Source organism: Moschus berezovskii, chromosome 5, assembly GCF_049115385.1.
Source record: "Moschus berezovskii isolate FMDL1 chromosome 5, NW_MosBer_1.0, whole genome shotgun sequence".
NCBI lineage: Eukaryota > Metazoa > Chordata > Mammalia > Artiodactyla > Moschidae > Moschus > Moschus berezovskii.
In genome coordinates this window covers 105,732,185-105,742,430 of record NC_142464.1, presented here as the reverse complement: position 1 = coordinate 105,742,430, position 10,246 = coordinate 105,732,185, and the positions used below count along the sequence as shown (strand labels likewise).

At 39.3% G+C, this 10,246-nt stretch overlaps 1 non-coding gene across 1 annotated transcript; it reads right to left on the bottom strand.

The window, feature by feature from the left end:
• Positions 1 to 5,135: 5,135 nt before the first annotated feature.
• On the bottom strand, positions 5,136 to 5,299 carry LOC129561350 (U1 spliceosomal RNA). Its single transcript, XR_008686975.2, has one exon. It is a non-coding gene; the product is annotated as a U1 spliceosomal RNA (small nuclear RNA).
• Between the last annotated feature and the right edge of the window lie 4,947 nt (positions 5,300 to 10,246).

Here is a 10,246-nt window from a genome sequence, read left to right as displayed (position 1 = left end):
TTCTAAGAGAAGCCAGAGTTGAAAACCACCAGTCTGTAAACCCTAGAGGTAGCTACAAAGCCACAAAATATTTTGAAGAGGAAGTGGTTGTGGAAATTTTCTGTGATGTAATATGAACTACATAGCATCGACTTTGAAGCATTCTTGCCATGTGTATCTTAAAATCAATAAAGCTTTAAGCCTCTCAATCCAATTTTTGGATAACTTAGAGGCTAGAAGGAAAAGTTAAATGGCATCTCAAGGAAAAATATCAAACAGTTCTAGAACGGCACTTTCTCAAAGACAGATAGATTGGTTTCTTCACAAAGAAAGCAATATCAAGAAAAGCAGGAAGGGGTTAGGAGTGGAGTGGGGACTGGTACACATTAAAAGAGAAGGAACAACAGAGTTTCAAGGGCTTCAATCCCAGAATCAAGAAAATCCCCCTGCAGTAGGAAATGACAACCCACTCCCTGGGTCAGGAAGATCCCTGGAGAAGGAAATGGCAACCCCCTCCTGTATTCTTGCCTGGGAAATCCCATGGACAGAGGAGCCTGGTGGGCTACAGTCCACAGGGTTGCAAAGAGTCAGCCATGACTGAATACGGACACAAAGAAACAGCAACCAAATAAAACACTTTAATTATGTCCTGGTTCACAAAATTCTTGGGGATAATTTTGAGGGACAATTTAAATTGAGGAAATTTAAATTATATACTAGAACTTAGATGATATTAGTTAACATTGTCAATTTTTCTTAGGTGTTTAGAAATCTCAATATCACTGTCCAAGAATGTCCTTACTTTTAGGAGATGCATGTTGAAGTATTTAAGTGTGTCAGCAACTTTCAAATTGTTCTTCAGCAGCCCAAAAGGAAATCACACATATAGACAAGCAAATATAGTCATATTTTTTAAGACGTTTAAAAGAGTCTGAAGTGTTAAAAATGAAAGAGTCTGCTGAATAGTGATGATAATTATATTTAATTAACTACCATTTATTGAGTTCTATGTTCCAGATACTGTACTAATGACTTTATATGTTGGTATCATTTTGTTTTTAAAACAAGCATTATCATTTTAATTTCACAAATGAGAAAACTGAAGCATTATTATTTTAATTTCACAAATGAGACAATCGAATCTTGTAAAGAGTAAACAATTTTTTCAAGTTCACACTGAACCAGATTTTGAACCAAGTTCTTCCTGTTTCCTTTGTGGGTGATCTTGAGTATTAAGTATGCAACATTGCTCTGCCCCCAAAAGTACACACGCTTTGTATTTACTTCCATTACAGCACTTATTACCATGCAAGTCCAGCTAGTGTTCATGTGTCTACTCTATAACTGTGTCGTCCTTGTCACAGGAAGACTATGGTCTTTGGAGTCCAGCCCACCTGGTTTCAGATCTTGGCTCTGTTACTTATTTGATGTTGTTCTTTGGCAATTTTTAAAAACTTCCCTCAGTTTCAGTTTCCTCTTTTGCAAAGATGGATATAATATTAAGTGTTTTATAGGACTGAAAACACTTAGCACAGTTCTGGCATACAGTGAATGCCCAGTAAATGTTTCCTTTCTCCTTGCCTTTTTAAAAATTTAATTTGGATGACCACAAATGACTTCTGCTCATACTGAGAAATCCCCAATGCTCAGTGATTGCTCAGTGCTGAATCCTGCAATTGTGTCCATTCACTGTCAACTTGGCATCAGGGACCATGGCTTTGAATCCCTAAAGGCTACAACAGGAGAATTCAACTAGTCTTTAAAAATATATATGTTTGTTAGTATTAAATCATTGGTATGCCTGGAGAAGGAAATGGCAATCCACTCCAGTATTCTTGCCTGGGAAATCCCATGAACAGAGGAGCATGGTGTGCTATAGTCCATGGGATCACAAAAGAGTCAGACACGACTGAGCAACTAAACATCAGCAATAGAGTGCAGTGAGAATCTGTATTTATTTTCTAAGAAAGAGGAAACACATACTTTTTAAATAGGAGAGAGGCTGATATTGCTGGAGAAAACTTAGTAAAGATGTGTTTTGCTTTGAAAAGATAAAATTAATGATCAATATGATAGTCATTCTGACTTCATTCATTAAGCTTGTGCCGGGTATTAAAAGTTCCCTCTAGGAACTTAAAATTATGATATTTTCAACGGGCTTCTAAAATTCAGGCAGGAATAGTTATTTGTAATATGTTTAGGAACTAAGAAATGGCATTCCAGGTAAATGGAATAGTCTGAGTAAAGTCATAGAAATGGGAAAATGTAAAAAAATTTTTTCCAGAGACAGGTAGTAAACTCAGTTGTATTATACATGTAAAAGCATAAATAAGAGGTAAGATTGGAAAGTCTGGTTGAAAACCTTCAGGCTTCAGTAGGATAAACTACTATCAGTTTTGGAGCAACTGAACAATTCAAGTTTCTGAGATCTCACATATCAGAGCTAGTCTAATCTAGAAGTGTGTTGTATGTGTATCTGTATATGTCCTGTTGGGCAAATGCAGGGGTGGCAGTTGGGTAGGTGGTCATTTCTCTATTCTCTGAATGCAATGGGACTAGAATGGTGAGGGAAAGTAAGGGAGATTTAGGGGGTAGAAAAATCAGAGGATATAGCTACTGACTGGATGTAGGCAATAAGCCTGGATAAAGAGGCCAAGTTGGCTTTGAGGTCTGTAGCCTGAGTAACTGAGAAAATAAAGGTACCATGATCAGAAGTGAGAAAGTCAAACTCCCCTCCCATCCAGGCTGCCACATAACACTGAGCAGAGTTCCCTGTGCTATGCACTAGGGCCTTGTTGATTATCCATTTAAAATAGACCAGTGTGTACATGTTGATCCCAAGCTCCCTAACTATCCCTTCCTCCTATCCTTCCTCCCTGGCAACCGTAAGTTCATTCTCTAAGTCTGTGAGTCTGTTTCTGTTTTGTACATAAGTTCATTTGTTAGATTCCTCAAATAAGGGATGTCATACTACATTTCCCCTTTTCTGTCTGACTTACTTCACTCAGTATGACAATCTCTAGGTCTATCCATGTTGCTGCAAATGGTATTATTTCATTTTTAATGGCTGAGTAATATTCCCTTGTATATATGTTGCACATCTTTGGGCCTCTCTGGTAACTCAGCTGGTAAAGAACCTGCCTGCAATGCAGGAGACCCTGGGTTGAGTCCTGGGTCAGGAAACTCCCCTGGAGAAAGGATAAGATACCCACTCCAGTATTCTTGGGCTTCCCTGGTGGCTCAGATGATAAAGAATCCGCCTGCAATGTGGAAGACCTGTGTTTGATCCCTGGGTTGGAAAGATCCCCTGGAGAAGGGAATGGCAACCCAGTCCAGTATTCTTGCCTGGAGAGTCTCATGGACAGAGGAGCCTGGTGGGCTACAGTCCATGGGTCGCAAAGAGTCAGACAGGACTGAGTGACTAAGCACAGCACACATCTTTATCCATTCCTGTGTCTTGGCTATTGTAAACAGTGCTGGAATGAACATTGGGGTGCATATATTCTTTCGGGTTTGGGGGAGAATAAATACATGTATTTGTATGTCTGAGTCCCTTTGCTGTCTACCCGAAACTATTACAACATAACTCTCAATCAGTTTTTCTCCAATAAAAATAAAAAGTTAAAAAAAATAAGTGAGAAAGTAATAATAATGAGCTGTTTCAAGGGACTTGAGAAATTTCCTAATGGAAAAAATAAATTAGTTCATTTGTTAGATTCTGCTAGAATCTAGCTAGAGTTTGCTAGACTTGTACCTTCTTTTAATTAGCATCACCACACTCCACCAATAGAGGCACCAGTAAAGCTGAAGTCTTGAAGATCTATCTCTCCTCAACTTAGGTAGCAGAACACCTAACATTCTATGAGCTGATGCCTGGGCATAGAGCAAAGGAAATGGCTTGGAGCAGTAGGCACCGATTGGCTTAGAAGAGCCCTAGCCTGAAGCTTCATGGCTGTTCCATGGCCCATAGGATCTATAATTCCATCTGCCTCATGGATAGTCTGGTTGAGAAAAAAGATATAATTTGGGAAAAGTAAGTTTAGGGTAGCTACATAGTTTTAATAAATCAAAATATTACTCTCCTTTATTTATTTAATAGATATTGAACACCTAATAAATATCAAGTATTGTGGGTACTGTTGGCATTCTAGATTAGGTCTTTGTGTGGGTGCATTTTTATTCTAATTATTCCATTAGCATTTTATTCTACATCTGATTCTAATGGTGAGCACATAAATGGATAAAAAGTTTTGGAGAATGCTAATATTCTCCTAAGATTTTCTTGAAATATCTCTTAATTTTTAGAAATGATCTAAAACTTACCTGTCTTGGCAATCAATATTCATGACTGACTCCGTATCCTTCAGGTCTAATTCAAGAGAAATCTTTTTGATCCCCTCTAAGCAGAGCCCAGGGGCTTCCCTGGTAGCTCAGACAGTAAAGCGTCTGCCTACAATGTGGGAGATCCAGGTTCGATCCCTGGGTCGGGCAGATCCCCAGAGAAGGAAATGGCAACCCACTCCAGTATTCTTGCCTAGAAAATCCCATGGACTGAGAATCCTGGTAGGCTACAGTCCATGGGGTCGCAAAGAGTTGGACACGACTGAGCGACTTCACTTCACTTTAAGCAGAGCCCAACAGCTGTTTCCCTCCCAGTAATGACCACCATCTGTAATGATTGTTTATTATTTATTCCCTTGTTTAATGTCTGTCTTACCCACGTGGATGGTAGCCTCATGACAGCAGGAATCTTGTCTGCTTTGTTCTCATGGGGTTTCCTTTTTCTAGGGCCAGACCCATAGAAGGTTCTTGGTAAACTCTGTGAAATTAAGGTGACCAACTGTGCCAGTTTGCCAGGGGCTAAGGGTTTGCCCAAGACATATGATTTTGGGTTCTACAAACAGGATGAAATGAAAAAAGTATGAAGTGAGAATGTTAGTTGCTCAGTTATGTTTGACTCTTTGAGACCCCATGGACTGTAGCCTGCCAGGATTCCCTATCCATGAAATGCTCTAGGCAAGAAAACGGGGAGGGGGGGGGGCGGGGCAGGTAGCCATTCCCTTCTCCAGGAGATCTTCCCCACCCATGGATCAAACCCAGGTCTACTTCATTGCAGGCAGATTCTTTTTTTTTTTTTTTTTAATTTTTAAATTTAACAGGGGAAAGTGCGAACGCGGTCCCCCACTACCACAAATTATGCAGTCGAGTTTCCCACATTTGGGGAAATCGCAGGGGTCAGCACATCCGGAGTGCAATGGATAAGCCTCGCCCTGGGAAAACCACCTTCGTGATCATGGTATCTCCCCAGGCAGATTCTTTACCATCTGATTTTGTTCATGGAATTCTTCAGGGAAGAATACTGGAGTGGGTAGCCGTTCCCTTCTCCAGGGGATCTTCCTGACCCAGGGATTGAGCCTGAGTCTCCTTCATTGCCCGTGGATTCTTTACCACTGAGCCACCAGGGAAACCCAGAACCATGATACTCCTGAGCAAAGTGAGATGCTTGGTCACCCTATATGAAATGCACATCTGTTAGATAAGAAATTAGCCCCCCAAAATAGCCCCAGACCTTCAATCATTGAAGCTGAATGTCAAAGCTTATGAAACCAGACACAGAACAGAGGTATCGCTATGCCATGGGATGGTGAGTTGCAGCCACTGCCTCTAGTGTTAGGCCATGCCTTAGGGAAAGTGAAAACAGATCCCTGGGGACTCTTTGAAGCATCCTCATCACTATAATAATGCAGACAATAAACTCTGGGGAAAGATATAACCACAACTATAGTGATAAACAAGTCCGTGGAGTTGGGTCAAGTCCATCACTTCTGGGCCTCCTCAGGCCTCTTGGCTGGCTGCTGAGGTATCCAGATGGGATCAGTCTAAAAACTGACAATTAAAAACAGTATTAATATGAAGTAGTATTTGCCAGCTAGAAAGCACCTCTGAAATTGAATCTCCAATCCCCTCATTTTACAGTTGAGGAAACTAAGAATCTGAGGTGTTAACTTCTCCAACAGAGAGCCAAGTTCTATAGGTTCCCTGTTACTAATACTTATTCCTATACTGTACAGGGTCCCTTTCAAAGAGTGTTCACTGCTTTCACTTTACAGGTGAGAAAATGAGTCCCTTCTGTTATCTGCTCTCAACAGGCTGTCCTGTTTTACATTTTCTTCCTCATTTTGTATGCTCTGGAACAAGTTCAGCTAGCCTTTTTTTGCAAATGACTTATTTCAGTATACTGGTTGGTTCTCCCTAAAATAACTGTCTAACAGATTCAAACATTACTTCTTCCTGGTTTAATTACTCTGAGATTTAGAGTAAAAAATTTTGCTGCTATGTAAATCACAGAGAAAGAAAGAAAGGGAAATTTTTGAAAAAAGAAGATAAAAGAAAAGGAAAGAAAGCCTAAAAACTCCTGTAAAAAATTGTGAAACCTAGTAATGGCACCTTATCAAGCTAGATGTTCCTAGAGTTATATCACTGCAATATACTTTAAAGGCTAGGTTTTTTCTTCACTGGTGGAAATACACAGGCCAAAATTCACATTCATTTTTATTTTGTTGTATGTTTTGAATCAAAAAATGACAATTGTCAACTATTAGCCTTAGTGCAAGAGTGGGGGCAAGGCTAGCCAAAATTGCATCTATTTAGAGATATTTTCAACACAGTATGTCCCAGTTCAGCTATTTTTGGGAGAAAAGTACAGCTTGTTAGTATTTTGGAAGTTAGAAAGTTTGGGCTCACAACTGCCTTTTGTAACAGCTGGTGTTTGACTTTTAACTTAGGAAGGCAGGGCATTTCAAAAAGAGTTTGTTATGAGTTCTTAAGAAACAAAACAGAACTTAAGACAAATGTTTTATATATCTGGGGGATTTTATCCAGGCTAAGATATTTTATTTGACCTTCTGTTGTGGATTTCTTGTTGTGAGAGGTGTTAAATTCATCCTTTCACAGAGAAGGCCTTGGTCTTTCTTAGGCTTATTTCCTTACATGCTCTTTCTTGGGAGATAATCTCTTTAAAATCACTGAGAAATACATTCTGGACCAGAAAATTCCCATTTATTCCATCTCTTTCCAAATTTCACCTCTCCTGGCAACAGGCATGTCCTTCCACCCCATTTACTCATCAGACACATCTTGAAAACATACACTCTGGCTCTCTCAACAGACCTGAAGTGAATGGACTATTCCACTAATAGACATTTCCATGTATTCAACCTCCATTTTCCTTTCATTCTCGACCACTCTTCAGAGACAGCTAATTGGAGATAATTATGTGGGTAATTGTAGATTTTAAGGTTATCACTAGTTAATTCCAAGCCCTAGAAACATTAGTCATATGCTAGTGGTGTTAATGTGTATGAGGTTTGACTTTAAAGAAGATTTCTACCCAGATTCAAAGCTCTTTTGTGGGTTTAATACTCATAATAAACATCACAGTCTGAGAGAATATACACACAGTCACATCAAAGCAAGAGAAAGCTAATCTTGATAAACTCTGTAAGATGCATAACATCCTTTAACAAACTTTTTATATATATAATTTTGTGTGTGTATGTGTGTGTGTGTGTTTATATGCGTGTGTGTATGCTCAGTCATGTCCGACTCTGCGACTCCATGAACTATAGACTGCCAGACTCCTCTGTCCATGGGATTTCCCAGGCAAAAGTACTGGAGTGGATTGCCATTTCCTTCTTGAGGGGATCTTCTAGATCCAGGGATCAAACCTATAGTTTCCTGCATTGGCAAGTGAGTTCTTTACCAGCTGAGCCACGAATTCTCTGGACTTTTTATTAAGTTATACTTTATAAATGTGATTAATCAATGATCAGGAAAAGGTAAAACAATAACTTTACCAGTATATATTGCTTTAAAATGAAAACTTTAAATACAGACATTTAAGGAGTTCTTGGCCTAGTGGTTAGGATCCTGAAATTTACTGCCGTGATCTGGGTTCAATCCCTGGTCAGGGAACTGATCTCCTGTAAGCTGCATCAGTTCAGTTCAGTCACTCAGTCGTGTCCAACTCTTTGCGACCCCATGAACAGCAGCATGCCAGGCCTCCCTGTCCATCACCAACTCCCGGAGTTCACCCAAACTCATGTCCATTCAGTCGGTGATGCCATCCAACCATCTCATCCTCTGTCGTCCCCTTCTCCTCCTGCCCCCAATCTTTCCCAGTATCAGGGTCTTTTCCAATGAGTCAGCACTTCCCATCAGGTGGCCAAAGGATTGGAGTTCAATCCAAGCTTCAACGTCAGTCCTTCCAGTGAACACTCGGGACTGATCTGCTTTAGGATGGACTGGTTGGATCTCCTTGCTGTCCAAGGGACTCTCAAGAGTCTTCTCCAACACCACAGTTCAAAAGCATCAATTCTTTGGCACTCAGTTTCTTTATAGTCCAACTCTCACATCCATACGTGACTATGGGAAAAACAATAGCTTTGACTAGACGGACCTTTGTTGGCAAAGTAATGTCTCTGCTTTTTAATATGCTGTCTAGGTTGGTCATAACTTTTCTTCCAAGGAGTAAGCCTCTTTTAATTTCATGGCTACAATCAGCAACCTCAGTGATTTTGCAGCCCCCCCAAAAATAGTCTGACACTGTTTCCACTGTTTCCCCATCTATTTGCCGTGAAGTGATGGGACCAGATGCCATGATCTTTGTTTCCTGAATGTTGAGCTTTAAGCTAACTTTTTCACTCTCCTCTTTCACTTCCATCAAGAGGCTCTTTAGTTCTTCTTCACTTTCTGCCATAAGAGTGGTGTCATCTGCATATCTGAGGTTATTGATATTTCTCCCAGCAATCTTGATTCCAGCTTGTGCTTCTTCCAGCCCAGTGTTGCATGCCACAGCACAAGAAAGGAAGAAAAAAAAAAGAAGAAAAGAAATGATTTAAGGTTATGTAACATAGTTATATGAAAACATCCAATTTTCACCATAAAAATCTTTTGTGCTTTTGGAAGACATTTACAAAATTTAAAAAAGAAAAGGTATTGACACCTGTGTATTCACCACCCACAAATGATAGTACAGAACATCTTATCGTGTCTCCTTTGTATCTTTCTTTATGAAAGAAATAAATACTATATTGGAAAAGACCCTGATGCAGGGAAAGATTGAGGGCAAGAGAAGAAGGGAGTGACAGAGGATGAGATGGTTGAATGACATCACCGACTTATGGACATGAGTTTGAGCAAACTCAGGGAGATAGTGAAGGACAGGGAAGCCTGGCGTGCTGCAGTTCATGAGGTCACAAAGAGTCAGACATGACTCAGTGACTGAATAACAACAGCAAAAACACTTCACATAAAGTTGGAGTCAACTTTGTCTTCCATGCCCAGTCTCACCCCTTCCCAAGGACAGCCATTCTAATTCAGTGAAATAATTAAATTATATGATCTGCCCCATTTGTTTTTGTGCATAGAAATATACTTAGTATTACATTTTTCAGAGCAATATTTAAATATATTGAAGAGAAATGCTGCTGTTACTATGAAAATAATGGCTGTCCATGAGTCAAAACGTCTGGACATTTTATAAAATTACACTTCACAGGATTATCTAGAAATCACAGCAATGCTATAATATTTATGAAAGAGGATACAGTCTTATGAAAATCATTTTATTAAATTAAATTAAAAATACCTTTTAAGTATATGGTTTCATGATGACAACAGCAAATGCTTACTAAAGAAGGTTTTTTTATTTCTTTTGGTGGGGAGGGCATGCTCCACAACTTGTGGGATCTAAGTTGCACAACCAGGGGTTGAACCCACACCCATAGCAGTGAAAGCTCAGAGTCCTAACCACTGGACTTCCAGGGAATTTCATAATTTCTTCAATACAGTTTATAAAGTCTGATTAATAGTCTAAACTATGGTTATGTTAATGATAAAGCAACCAATATTAAATAGATAAAAGATATTAGCAAATATTTAGAGAAATCTAATAAAAGGTATTAGCAACATCTAAAGAATTCTTCTTTATCAGTTCACCAAGAAGTATTTAGTAGAGAGTATTTGTCATCAATATTTGAAAACAAATTATACTCCATAACCTCAAAGTTCATCACCAGATGGTCAACACTGAAATCAGTTTGATTATATTTTTTGCAGCCAAGGATGGAGAAGCACTATACAGTCTCCAAAACAAGACCAGGAGCTGACTGTGGGTCAGGTCATGAACTCCTGATTGCCAAATTCATACTTAAATTGAAGAATGTAGGGAAAACCACTAGACCATTCATGTGTAACCTAAATGAAA